Here is an 11,699-nt window from a genome sequence, read left to right on the forward strand (position 1 = left end):
CCCTGCTGGAACCACTTCCCTGCCCTCTGCCCTAGAAGTCATTTGTTTTTAGACACAGCCTTTATGTCCAGCTGAAAGGACACCAGCCTCCCCGGAGCCACCCCTCTAAGCTGGAGCCAGGCTGGGGACCGTCCCTGGGCTGGGGGTGCTGAAGGGACAGAGGGACCTGGGTGCCTAGGCTGGGTGTGGTGGCCCAGGTGCAGCCTCTCACACTCAAGAATGGACACTGACTCCCAGGAGGACACTCAGGCTTTGTGCGTCTAGGTGACACTAGAATTGTTTGGGTGTTTGAAGATATTTTCTCCCACCTTGACATTGAGAACAGCTTCAGGGAAGGAATCTTTCCTTCCTCCTGGAGGGGTGTCTCGCTCTCTCACCTAGCTGGAGTGACAGAGCGAGACTGGAGTGTGCAGTGGTGCGATCCTAGCTCATGAGCCTCCAGCTCCTGGGCTCAAGCGATCCTCCTGCCTCAGCCTCCCAAATAGCTGAGACTATTGGCATGTGCCACCATGCCTGTCTAATTTTAAAAAATTTTTTTGTAGAGATGAGGTTTCGCCATGTGGCCCAGACTGGTCTTAAACTCCTGGGCTCAAGCAATTCTCCCACCTCGGCCTCTGAAAGCACGGAGATTATAGGCGCGAGCCACTGTGTCCGGCCAGAAACTGTTTCCTTTGACATTAATTTTGCACCTCCCATGAACTAGAGCCTAGCAGTCTTGGGTCTGGGCCTATATGAACAAATCCATAGGACAACCTCTGCTTGTCAGAAGACCCGGCTCTGGAATTTAACAGACCTGGGCTTGAGTCTCAGGCGCATGCCTCAGCTTCCTTATGTTTTAAATGGAATGATAAAGCTGGCTTTGGAGGGTGGTTGAGAGGGTTCCCAACACCCTGGATGAGAGAGAAATGCTTAGCACAGGTCTGGCACACAGTAGATGCTCGGCCCCACTTCCTTTCTTTCTCCTTCTTCTCATCTCTCCTGGTCACTGTCACCTGGCCTTCTACTACCCCTGGACATGTTCTATAGGGAGTCTAGAACCCTGGGTCCCAATTCTCACTTTTCTGGACCTTGCTGTGCGATGTTGGGCAAATATCTGGCCTTCTCTGGTCTGGCCAGATCATCTCAAGAACACTTTCTCATGCTGTGGATCCAGGTTGTGACCTCTTGGGGGAACTGGACTCAGTTTCCCCTTTCTGTATGCTTTCTATCCTGGCTGGTTCACAGTAGGTGCTCCAGGGACAAACATGGAAATGAGATGAGTAGGTCATGAGCGATATCTGGACACCAAACTGTGCGGATCTGGTTTGGAGGCCCTGGTGGTCAGAATGGGGCTCATTCTTCTGGGAGAGCTGGGCCAGGGTGGGGTGGGGGAGGGGAGAGGCTATTGCATTTCTTATTTTTTTGAACCTCTAAGGCCTTATCCTGTTCTGGCAGCCCCAGCCTCCACTCCTAGGTGATGTGGGATTAGGGGGCCAGCTCTGGCTTCAGAGACCCCTATTTCTTCTTCTTTTGTTTTTTTTTTTTTTTAGACGGAGTCTCTCTCTGTCGCCCAGGCTGGAGTGCAGTGGCACGATCTCGGTTCACTGCAAGCTCTGCCTCCAGAGTTCATGCCATTCTCCTGCCTCAGCCTCCCGAGTAGCTGGGACTACAGGCGCCTGCCACCACGCCCGGCTAATTTTTTGTTTTTTTAGTAGAGACTCTTAGCCAGGATGGTCTGGATCTCCTGACCTTGTGATCCGCCCACCTCAGCCTCCCAAAGTGCTGGGATTGCAGGCATGAGCCACCATGCCTGGCCCCTTCTTCTTCTCTCCGCTAACCCACCTCGCCTCCACTGCCCCCCCTTCCTTCCCTCCCTCCCTTCCTTCCCTCTCTCTCTCCCTCCCTCCCTTCCTCTCTCCCTTCCTCCTGTCTTTCTTCCTTCCTCCCTTCCTTTCCTCCCTCCCTCCTTCCTTCCTTCCTCCCTCCCTGCTCCCTCCCTTTCTTTCTTCTTCCCTCCCTCCCTCCCTCCCTCCCTTTCTTCCTCCTTCCCTCCCTGGTCTAGCAAGACAAAAAAAGAAGGGCCCTGTACACCCACTTGCTACTTCACCCACCAACCCAACCCATCAGCAATGGGTGAGCGAGGCCAGGCCCAGTGCCAGGCAATGAGGACACAGCAGAGAACAAAACCACCCTGGTTTTGCCCTTAAGGGGCTCTGAGCCTGGTGGGGTGACCGCTATCAGCAGGCAGTGTTCAGTCCAGGCTCTGGAATTTAACAGATCTAGGCTTGAGTCTCAGGCGCATGCCTCAGCTTCCTTATATTTTAAATGGAATGATAAAGCTGGCTTTGGAGGGTTGTTGGGAGGGTTCCCAACACCCTGGATGAGAGAGAAATGCTTAGCACAGGTCTGGCACACAGTAGGTGCTCAGCCCCACTTCCTTTCTTTCTCCTCCCCATCTCTCCTGGTCACTGTCAGTGATCCCCAGGCAGTGTTCGCTCAAGATATTGTGTGATGGGGATGCACAGGCCATGGAGGAGCCCATAGAAGGTCCTAAATCAGCCTGAGGCAGCAGCTATCTGGGCAGGCTGCCTGGAGGAGGGGATGTTTAGGAAGACACCTGCAGGAGTTAGCCAGGGGAGGAACCAAGGGATGGTAAGTGTTCCTGGCAGAGGGAACAGCATGTACAGTCCTCTGGGGTGACAGCAGCACTCTCAGTAACTGAAAGAGGCTCAAAAATGGCTGGAAATGGAAAACCAATAAGAGCACCACCATCAACAATCATGGTGGCCTTCTCGATGCGCCCAGTTCCTCCTGCATGATCTCACTAAGCCCCTCCGGAAGTCCACTCCTGTTTTACAGACCAGGAAACAGAGGCCTGGAGATTCGGAGACTCACCTAGGCCCTGCAGTGTGTATGGGGCCCAGGGCGGAGCTGGGGTTGGATCCAGGCTGCAGAAGCTCAGCCTCCTCTCCAGGACAAACAGCCAGGCTCCAGTGGGGCAAGAGAGGCAGGGTCCTGGGGAAAACTTCCTCCCAGAGCTCCCCTGGGCCAGGCCTGGAGGCCCCCGGGGAGGCCCTGCGGGTGGGGGCGGGGCGTGGGAAGGCTGTAAACTGGCTTGGGGCGGTAGGGCTTTCCTGTCGCTGCCGGTGGCCCCCGCCTTTGTCCTCATGTGTCACTGAGGAATGCAGCTACAGTCCAGATAAAGGCAGCTTTGTTTGGAGACCTCAGGAGGGGGAAGGGGGAAGGGGGAAGGTGGGGAAGGGGGCAGAGAGAAGCAGGCTGGGGAAGGGGAGGGGTTACCATCACCTCCTGGCTGATCCCAACCCCCTGGCTCTGGGCAGGAAGCACCTATGCCCCCGTGGACAACCACATCCTCTGCCACCCCCTTAAGGCACTTCCTGACTTCGGGCAAGCAGCTCCCTCCTCTCTGAGCCTCAGTTTCCTCATTTGGATGATGGAGATCATCTGTCAACCTCTGTGGATAGTTTGGAGGTTCCAGCCAAGTAAGTCATATGGTTGATTTTACTTGCAAGGCATATTGATGACTGAGAAAAAGACAGCCCAGAGAGGTCAGGTGACTTGCCCAAGGTCCACACAGCTTGACCTTGGAAGGAGTGATGCAGTCGGGTGTTTGCCAAGCATTGAGGGGGTGGGGCAGAATGAGGCTGGGATCCCAGGGTGCGTCCTTTGACGTGGCAAGCAAGAATGACAGGTGGTCCCTTGAATGTATGTACTTGCTCATGGAAGCCTCACTAGGGTGGGCGTTGAGTTTGCCCTTGGTCACTACTGTCCCCATGCCTCTCAGTGCCTGGCACAGGTAGGCAGGAATGCTCAGTGATTCAAACCCACAGCCTCTGGGGCCAGGCGGCTACCACCTGGGGCTGTGTGATCTTGGGCTGGTCCTGAGCCTCTCCATGTCTCAGTTTGCCCCTCTGTAAAATGGATCTAATATGAGGACCCCCCCTCACGTGCACAGGCCATGGAGGAGCCCATAGAAGGTCCCTAAATCAGCCTGAGGCAGCAGCTATCTGGGCAGACTGCCTGGAGGAGGGGATGGGCAAGTTCAAGGAGATGATCTGCACAGAGCCTGGCATCAGTTATTCAGATTAGTGGGACAATGGCTATCTGCTTGCTGGCTGAACAAAGGATTTTCCCAAGGTCACGGCCGAGGGTGCGCTGGGATCAGCCCAGGCTCCTCCGGGCTGTTTCTGCCCAGGAAGGAAGGGTGTGAGGCCTGCAGTGCAGGGGTGAGGCGGTCAAGTGCAGGAGGAGTAGGCATCATGTGCCACCCAGTTCTAGGCCGGGCTCTGCCCTTTTGAGAGGTGTCATGTGGGTCTGGAGCTAAGGGACGTGGCCCCCTGGCCCCTCCTCACAGTGACGGATGTGGACAGACAGATGGTCTAGGGCTGGGCACGCTTAGTCATGGCCCAGATATAACCTGGGCCCCATGGGGAGGCTCCCTCTGTCTCGCCGTCTCACAGCAGCTGCAGCCAATCCCAGTGGGTCTGAGGCCTCACTTTGCCTACTGAGTGGGTCTCAGCTCACTCTCTTTGGATGCAAGGGGAAACGGAAGCCCAGAGAGGGGAAGTGACTCACTCGAAGCCACACAGCAAGCGAGGGACAAAATCATCTGGTCACTCACTGACTTGGCAAATATTTCTGGACTCTGAAAGAGTAGACTAAGTCCATCAGGGAAGAACATTCCTGGAGAAAGCACTGACTTGGACAAAGGTACAGAGGAGAAGTTCTGTGATGGTTAAGGGTGTGGGTACCAGTCTGCTGGGCTCCAAGCCCTCTCTGGCACTTGTTGTGTGACTTAGAGCAAGTGAATCAACTACTCCGTGCCTCTGTTTCCTCACCTGTAAGTTGAAGATATTCACAGTGTTTATGCCATAAGGGTCTTATGAGGATGAAATGAATTCATTCATGGAAGATGCTTAGCATGGGTCCTGGCACACAGTAGGTGCTCAATAAACAGGAGCTGTTAGGAAGGCATGGGGAATGAAGGACATGTGGAACATGGGAACCACCAGCCAGTGGTTGGTAGGGAATGTCTAGAGCCCAGAGTGGGGTGTTGTGGCCCCATGTGGAAGCTTGGGGAACCAGGGCTTGGCCCTATAAAGAGAGTGGGTGGGGGCAGGGCAGGGTAAAGGCTGGGAGGTTCTGGCAGGAGGCAGGAATTCTAGGTGAGCAATCCTGGGGCGATGAAACTAGAGCAGAAATGGAGGCAGGGACGAGAAGGAGGTGGAAAGGAGGGTCTTGGAACCTGTCTGAATGTGGCAGGAAGAGGAGGTGTCATCCAGGAGAACAGTCCCGGGTTCCAGTGGAGGAGAGGAACCTACAAAGGGAGAGATGGAGCCCCTGACTGGTGGGTCGAGAAACTGTCTGAGAATCTCTGAGGTGCCCAGCCTGGCCCAGGAGGTATCATGATGCTTAGGGTGGCAACAAAATTTGCAGGGTGCTGTGTAAAACAAAACTGCAGTCCTCCTTGTTTAAAAAGCAGGAAAAATGTACAGTAAAGGTACTAAAATAGGAAATGTTTGCCCTTCTTCCATACGTCTCTTCTGCTCACCTGCATGCTTCACTGCCCCACTGGGCTTCACTTACAAAACATAGACAGGTGCAAAAATTAAGAATTTCAAGATGGCAGCCGGGCATGGTGGCTCACATCTGTAAACCCCGCACTTTGGGAGGCTGAGGTGGGCAGATCACATGAGGTCGGGAGTTCAAGACCAGCCTGGCCAACATGGCGAAACCTTGTCTCTACTAAAAATACAAAAATTAGCTGGGTGTAGTGGTGCATGCCTGTAATCCCAGCTACTTGGGAGGCTGAGGCAGGAGAATCACTTGAACTTTCGAGGCAGAAGTTGCAGTGAGCCAAGATCATGCCACTATACTCTAGCTTGGGTAACAGAGCAAGATTCTGTCACACACACACATACACACACACACACACACACACGAAGAATTTCAAGACGGCAACAGCAAAACATAAACCCAGCTTGGAGCCTTTCTGAGTGCTGGCTCTGCAACTGCAGAGATCTCATGGCCGTAAAGCTGGCCCTGATTCATGCCCATTCTGTAGAGGAGAAAACTGAAGCTCAGAGAAGTGAAATATCCTGGTATTCTCACTTCAATCCCAGAGCCCCCTATATTCCACACCTGCTTCCAATGCCTGCTCATGTCTAATTTTTATTCACCAATCTCCAGAGAAGGGTTTGAAGCAATTGATGGGAAAACGCAGGAGCTGTTAACACAGGTGCAATGGAAGGCGCACCATGACCCTGAGGGAGGACGCCGGCCTGGGAGCTGTGTGACCTTGGATGGGCCATGCAAACTCTCTGTGCTCACAGTCCCTCTGCAGAGACTGGCTCAGAACTCCTGCTTCCCCAGCCACCAAGCCTTGCCTCCCTTCCTGACCCACATTCCTCTTGGTGTCTGAGGCTTGAAGCAGTTATAAAAAATAAAACCACAGTCCCCTGATGTGCTTGCTGGCTTCTCAGGCCTTATTTTTTTTGGCCGCTAAGGAGACTAATAAATGGCTTGCCACTTGACGTAATCATTAAGGGCTCCACTGAGCTGTGGGCAGTGTTTCCTCTCCTCCTTGGCCGGGCCTGGGGCGCCCAGCCACCGAGGGTGGCAGTGATGGATGGTGTCATCATGGGGCTTGCCGGGGGAAGTGCTGGTGGTGGTCGGCCATGGCTCTCTCTCCTGCAGGCTCCTGGGCTATTCATTATGGGAAGGAGGAGCTGAAGTGTGGGGGTGACGGCTGGCTTCCAGAAGGAGCACAGGCTGGACTTCCAGGCGGAGTGTGGGCCAGGGTGTATATAAAGATTAGTGTTCGGGTGCAAAGAGTCAATTGATGAGTGGCCAATAAACAGAGGGAAGGAAAGCAGGGTATAATCCAAGAATATACACTAAAACATTTTCTGAAGTTAGAAAATTGGTAAAAACTTTAAAAATCGAATTAAAAAATTAAAAATTAAAAAATTATGTGATAGGTTGCAAAAATGTTCTTAATCTGCCTCCCTTCTCTGTATCTGTATCCTTTGCAATGTGGCTTTGCAGTTCCTCCCATCAAGAGACAGAGTCTGTTTCCCACTCCTTGAATCAAGCCTCAGTCACGTGACATGTTTTGGCCAATAGAATGTGGTGGATGTGATGATGTGATTCTGTACCTGTTCTGAACCTCAGCCATAAGGGACTTGCAGCTTCTATTTGCTAACCTGAAATTCTCCTGCTGCCATGGAACAAGCCTGGGCTAGCTTGGGGGAGGAGGAGAGACCATGTGGAGTAGAGCCAAGCTCTGGACATTTGAGAGAGCCCTGTAATAATCAGCAAAATCAGCCAGGGATATACAAGTAAGGCTGACTGAGATCAGAAGAACCAGCTGACTGACCTGTGGATGCATGAGCAATAATAAATGCTTACTATTTTAAGCCATTGAGTTTTGTGATGGTTTGTTACACAGCAATAGCTGACTGATACAAATCATAATGCCCAGCATTGGTGATGGTGTGGGGAAATAGGCTTTCTCACACATAAGTAGCAGAACAGTTTGCTAAAATTTTGCATATCCATTGAAGCAACAACAACAACAAAAAATGAAAGGGTTATTATGGAGATTCTTTTTTTTTTTTTTAAGAGACAGGGTTTCATTTTGTCACTCAGGCTGGAGTGCAGTGGTGCAATCATAGCTCACTGCGGCCCCAAACTCTCAGGCTCAAGTGATCCTCCCACCTCAGCTTCCTGAGTAGCTGGTATTACAGATGTGTGCCACCAAGCCTGGCTAATTTTTCTTTAATTTTTTGTAGAGACGGGGTCTACCTATGTGGCCCAGGCTAATCTCGAACTCCTGGCCTCAAGCAATCCTCCCACCTGGGCCTCCCAAAGTGCTGAGATTCCAGGTGTGAGCCACTGCTTGGAGATTCAATGCCTGGCCCAAATGCCTAGCATAACCCTTAACACTTAAAAAATGCCCAGCATGTCTTGGTCCCTTCTCTATGGGCATATCACAAAGGGCAACAACATTCGGGAAAGCTTATTCATAGTCTCTGTTTTGGGGATGGATTCCTTTAGAAATCCTAAAGATTTTGTTTCTTATGGACAAAGATTTTATCAACAAGGATGTCATGACAGCACTGATTATAGCAAATAAGTAGAAACAAACAACCTGACCAATGCTGTTACAACACTCTAGTAATAACCATTGTTACTTATTTTGCTGTTTGTCTTTGCTTATTACCGCTTATTTTTACTTACATTGCCTGAATCAATTAAGGTCTAGCTACAGGCTGAAATTCAGTTCAGCCATAAAATTAGGTCTTAGAAGAGGACTTATAGACATAGGGAAATACACTTTCTTACACATAACCAGCAGAAGGGCAGTTTGCTAAAACTTTGCATTTCCATTGAAGTAACAAAAAGATGGAAAGGTCTTTATAGGTTCAAGGTAATATTATCATTTTGTGGGTCAAATGTTCAGGCTGCTGTTAAATGAGAATAAAACCAGATTACAAAATAGAATTACATTGTGATCTCCATTTACATGAAAAATTGTTGTTTTACATCTATCTCTTTCTTTAAATCTGTGCAGAAAAAAAATATCTGAAAGAGAGTAATCTATTATAAGATGTTGTCTGGGTTTGTCCCTGATGTTGGGCTACAGGTCTCTTTTTGGTCTTCATCTTAGTGCATTTATTTTAAGCTTCTTCTGTGCCAGATGCATACATTTGGAGTCTCTTTTACTCCTTACAATGAATCTGTGATGTGAGTACTAGGACTGTCTCCATTCCACAGATGACAACATTAAGGGTTTGAGAAGCACCTTACCTGATGTTCCACAGCCAGTAATGTAAGCAAATACCTACATTGCCAGATTGTCTACAACACGAATTTGCTATTTTGATAAAATTAGAAAAAAGAAAACCTCAAGTTAATTTTTAACAAAAGAAAGACGGAAGATCAGTAACCACCCTCAAGATGTAATGGTGTCATCCAAGTTGGGGCCCTGGGCAGACAGGAGCTCCTGGATAGATTTGAGGATTTTAATGGGCCTGGGTCTTTATGGGATGATGACCATCATAGGAGGCTGTGTGAATAGTGGTGCAGAGTGGGAACCGAGGAGAGTGACTGTCACGGTCCACATGGGGCCAGTAGTACATCACACTCAGAGAGACCTTGACCCCTGGGGGCACTGACTACAGACCCTCAGCTCCACAAGGGCCAGGACCTGTCTGCTGTGTGCTTGGCTGGATCGCCAGAACCCTGCAAAGCTCCAAAAGTAGGAGCTCAAGGAACATGAGTTAAGTGACTGAATGAATGAATGAAATCAGAAGCCAGTGGCCAAGATGAGGAGGGATCTGGAGAAATGAGAAATAGTACTGGCTGGGCGTGGTGGCTCACGCCTGTAATCTCAGCACTTTGGGAGGCCGAGGCGGGTGGATCACTTGAGGTCAGGAGCTCGAGACCACCCTGGCCAACATGGTGAAACCCCGTCTCTACTAGAAATACAAAAATTAGCTGGGCATGGTGGCGCATGCCTATAATTCCAGCTACTCGGGAGGCTGAGGCAGAAGAATTGCTTGAACCCAGGAGGCGAAGGTTGCAGTGAGCCAAGATGGTGTCACTGCCCTCTAGCTGGGGCGACAGAATGAGACTCCATCTCAAAAAAAAAAAAAAAATTAAAAAATAAATAAAGGAGCAACAGTATGGGAACAGCTGCTGGTGTCTCCCCACAAGCCCACTGCACTCTCTCAAATTCCCCCACTCTTGTTTCCTTCTTGGTTTGCAAAAAAACAAGAGCCCCTCCTGCCGTCTTCTGCTGAAGTTCCCCTTTGCATTTTCCAGACCTGGAGGAACTCTGAGAAATGATTTCGCCTTACATTCTCAGTTGAGATTTAGCATTTTTTTTCAAACAGTCTTTTCACTCTGATGAACAAAGAATTAGACACTGGGAAAAATGGGAAGAGTGATAAAAATATGATGGAGCAGAACCCTGCCCCTGCCCCACCTTTCACCTTTCCACCAGCAGAACAATCAGGGTTGACATTTGGCAGCTCTAGCTGCTTTAGGTGTTGGGGGCCACCTACAATTTGAATCAAACAGGAGATTCCTCCACTTCACGCTTCACAAAGGTCTGGCCTGTCATGTGGAGAGGAGGTGCGATCTGTTCAGGGTCTCCCAGTGAACGAGGGGCGGACCTGGGGCCGGGACCTATGCTGCCTGCCTTGTGCACTTACTGGACAATCATGGGTGGGTGCTATCTGTAGATGAAGACAGAATTGAGGCAGAAAAGAGCGTAGTGGTAATCCCAGCTCTTTGGAAGGCGGAGGTGGGAGGATCAATTTGAGGCTAGGAGTTTGAGACCAGCCTGGGCAACATGGTGAGACCTTACCTCTACAAACAAAATAAATAAATACAAAATAGCCAGGAGTGGTGGCACAAGCCTGTAGTCTCAGCTACTCAGGAGGTTGAGGAGAGAGGATTGCTTGAGCCCAGGAGGTCAAGGCTGCAGTGAGCTATAATCTCGCCACTGCACTCCAGCTTGTGCAGCAGAGCAAGACTCCATCTCTAAAAAGAAAGAGGTGACCTCTGAGCTGGGGCCCGAGGGATGAGGAGCGGCGGGAAGGCTGGAGGAAATGGCCAGGCGAAGGCCTGGAGGCTTGTTTGGTGTGAGCAAGGCAAAGAGTGAGAGGAGACGGGGTCAGATTGCTGGGCAGGGCCAGGACACACAGGGTCCTGAAGGCCATGGTAAAAGGTGAGCAGAGGGTTTTAAGCAAGGGGGAGACGTGACTGGATTCATGTCCTAAAAGGCTCCTGGCTGCCGTGGCACTGAGGCTGGAGTTCTGCCGAGGCTCTGCAAGTCCAGCCCCTGGCACATGGTTCTGATGGGACCCTGCCCTCCCTCCAGCCCTCTGGCATCTCTCCCAGGGAGCATGCAGTGGGTGGGTCCATTGGCTGGGCCACAGGCCAAGGCCTCCTTGCATCAGGGAGATAGTGGATGGGGGTCAGGGAGCGCCTGCCCTCACTGCAGGGAGATGGGAACAGCAAATCCCTTCCCTGGCCTGGCTGGGGCCTGCCTGCCCTGCACGGTCCCAGAGACATCCCACTCCCGTTCCGGGGCATCTGCCAAAGCGAGGCTGGCCGTGTTCTGCTTTGCTCAGCCTCCCTGTGACCTCAGTGTCATGCCATGTGAGGGGCCCAATGACCACAACTCACTGGGCATCCAGGTCAGGCCAGAGCCTGAATCAAGCACCTCTTACCAGCCCTGGCATATCACACCGGCCCCTCAGGCTCAGACTCAACCAACACTCAGGGACACAAAGTCACCTGCTGAGGGTCACACAGCCCATCATGGGTGCAGTGTAGGACACATCTCTGCAGGTCCCTCCTGCTCCACCCTAGGCTCTACCTCTCAGCCCCTGGGGGATGCTCAACACTAGGTCAGAGGAAGAAAGGTGGGGAAGGGTGTTCCAGCCAGTGGGAACAGCATATACCAAGTCCTGGGTGGACAGTATATATTTTTTTGTAACTGCTTTATTGAGATACAATTTACATACCATACAATTCACGCATTTGAAGTGTACAATTCAATGGTTTTTTTTTTTTTTTTTTTTTTTTTTGAGATGGAGTCTCACTCTCTCACCGAGGCTGGAGTGTAGTGGTGTGATCTCGGTTCACTGCAGCCTCCGCCCCCCCAGGTTCAAGTGATTCTCCTG

This window comes from Symphalangus syndactylus, chromosome 18 (assembly GCF_028878055.3).
Source record: "Symphalangus syndactylus isolate Jambi chromosome 18, NHGRI_mSymSyn1-v2.1_pri, whole genome shotgun sequence".
Lineage (NCBI taxonomy): Eukaryota > Metazoa > Chordata > Mammalia > Primates > Hylobatidae > Symphalangus > Symphalangus syndactylus.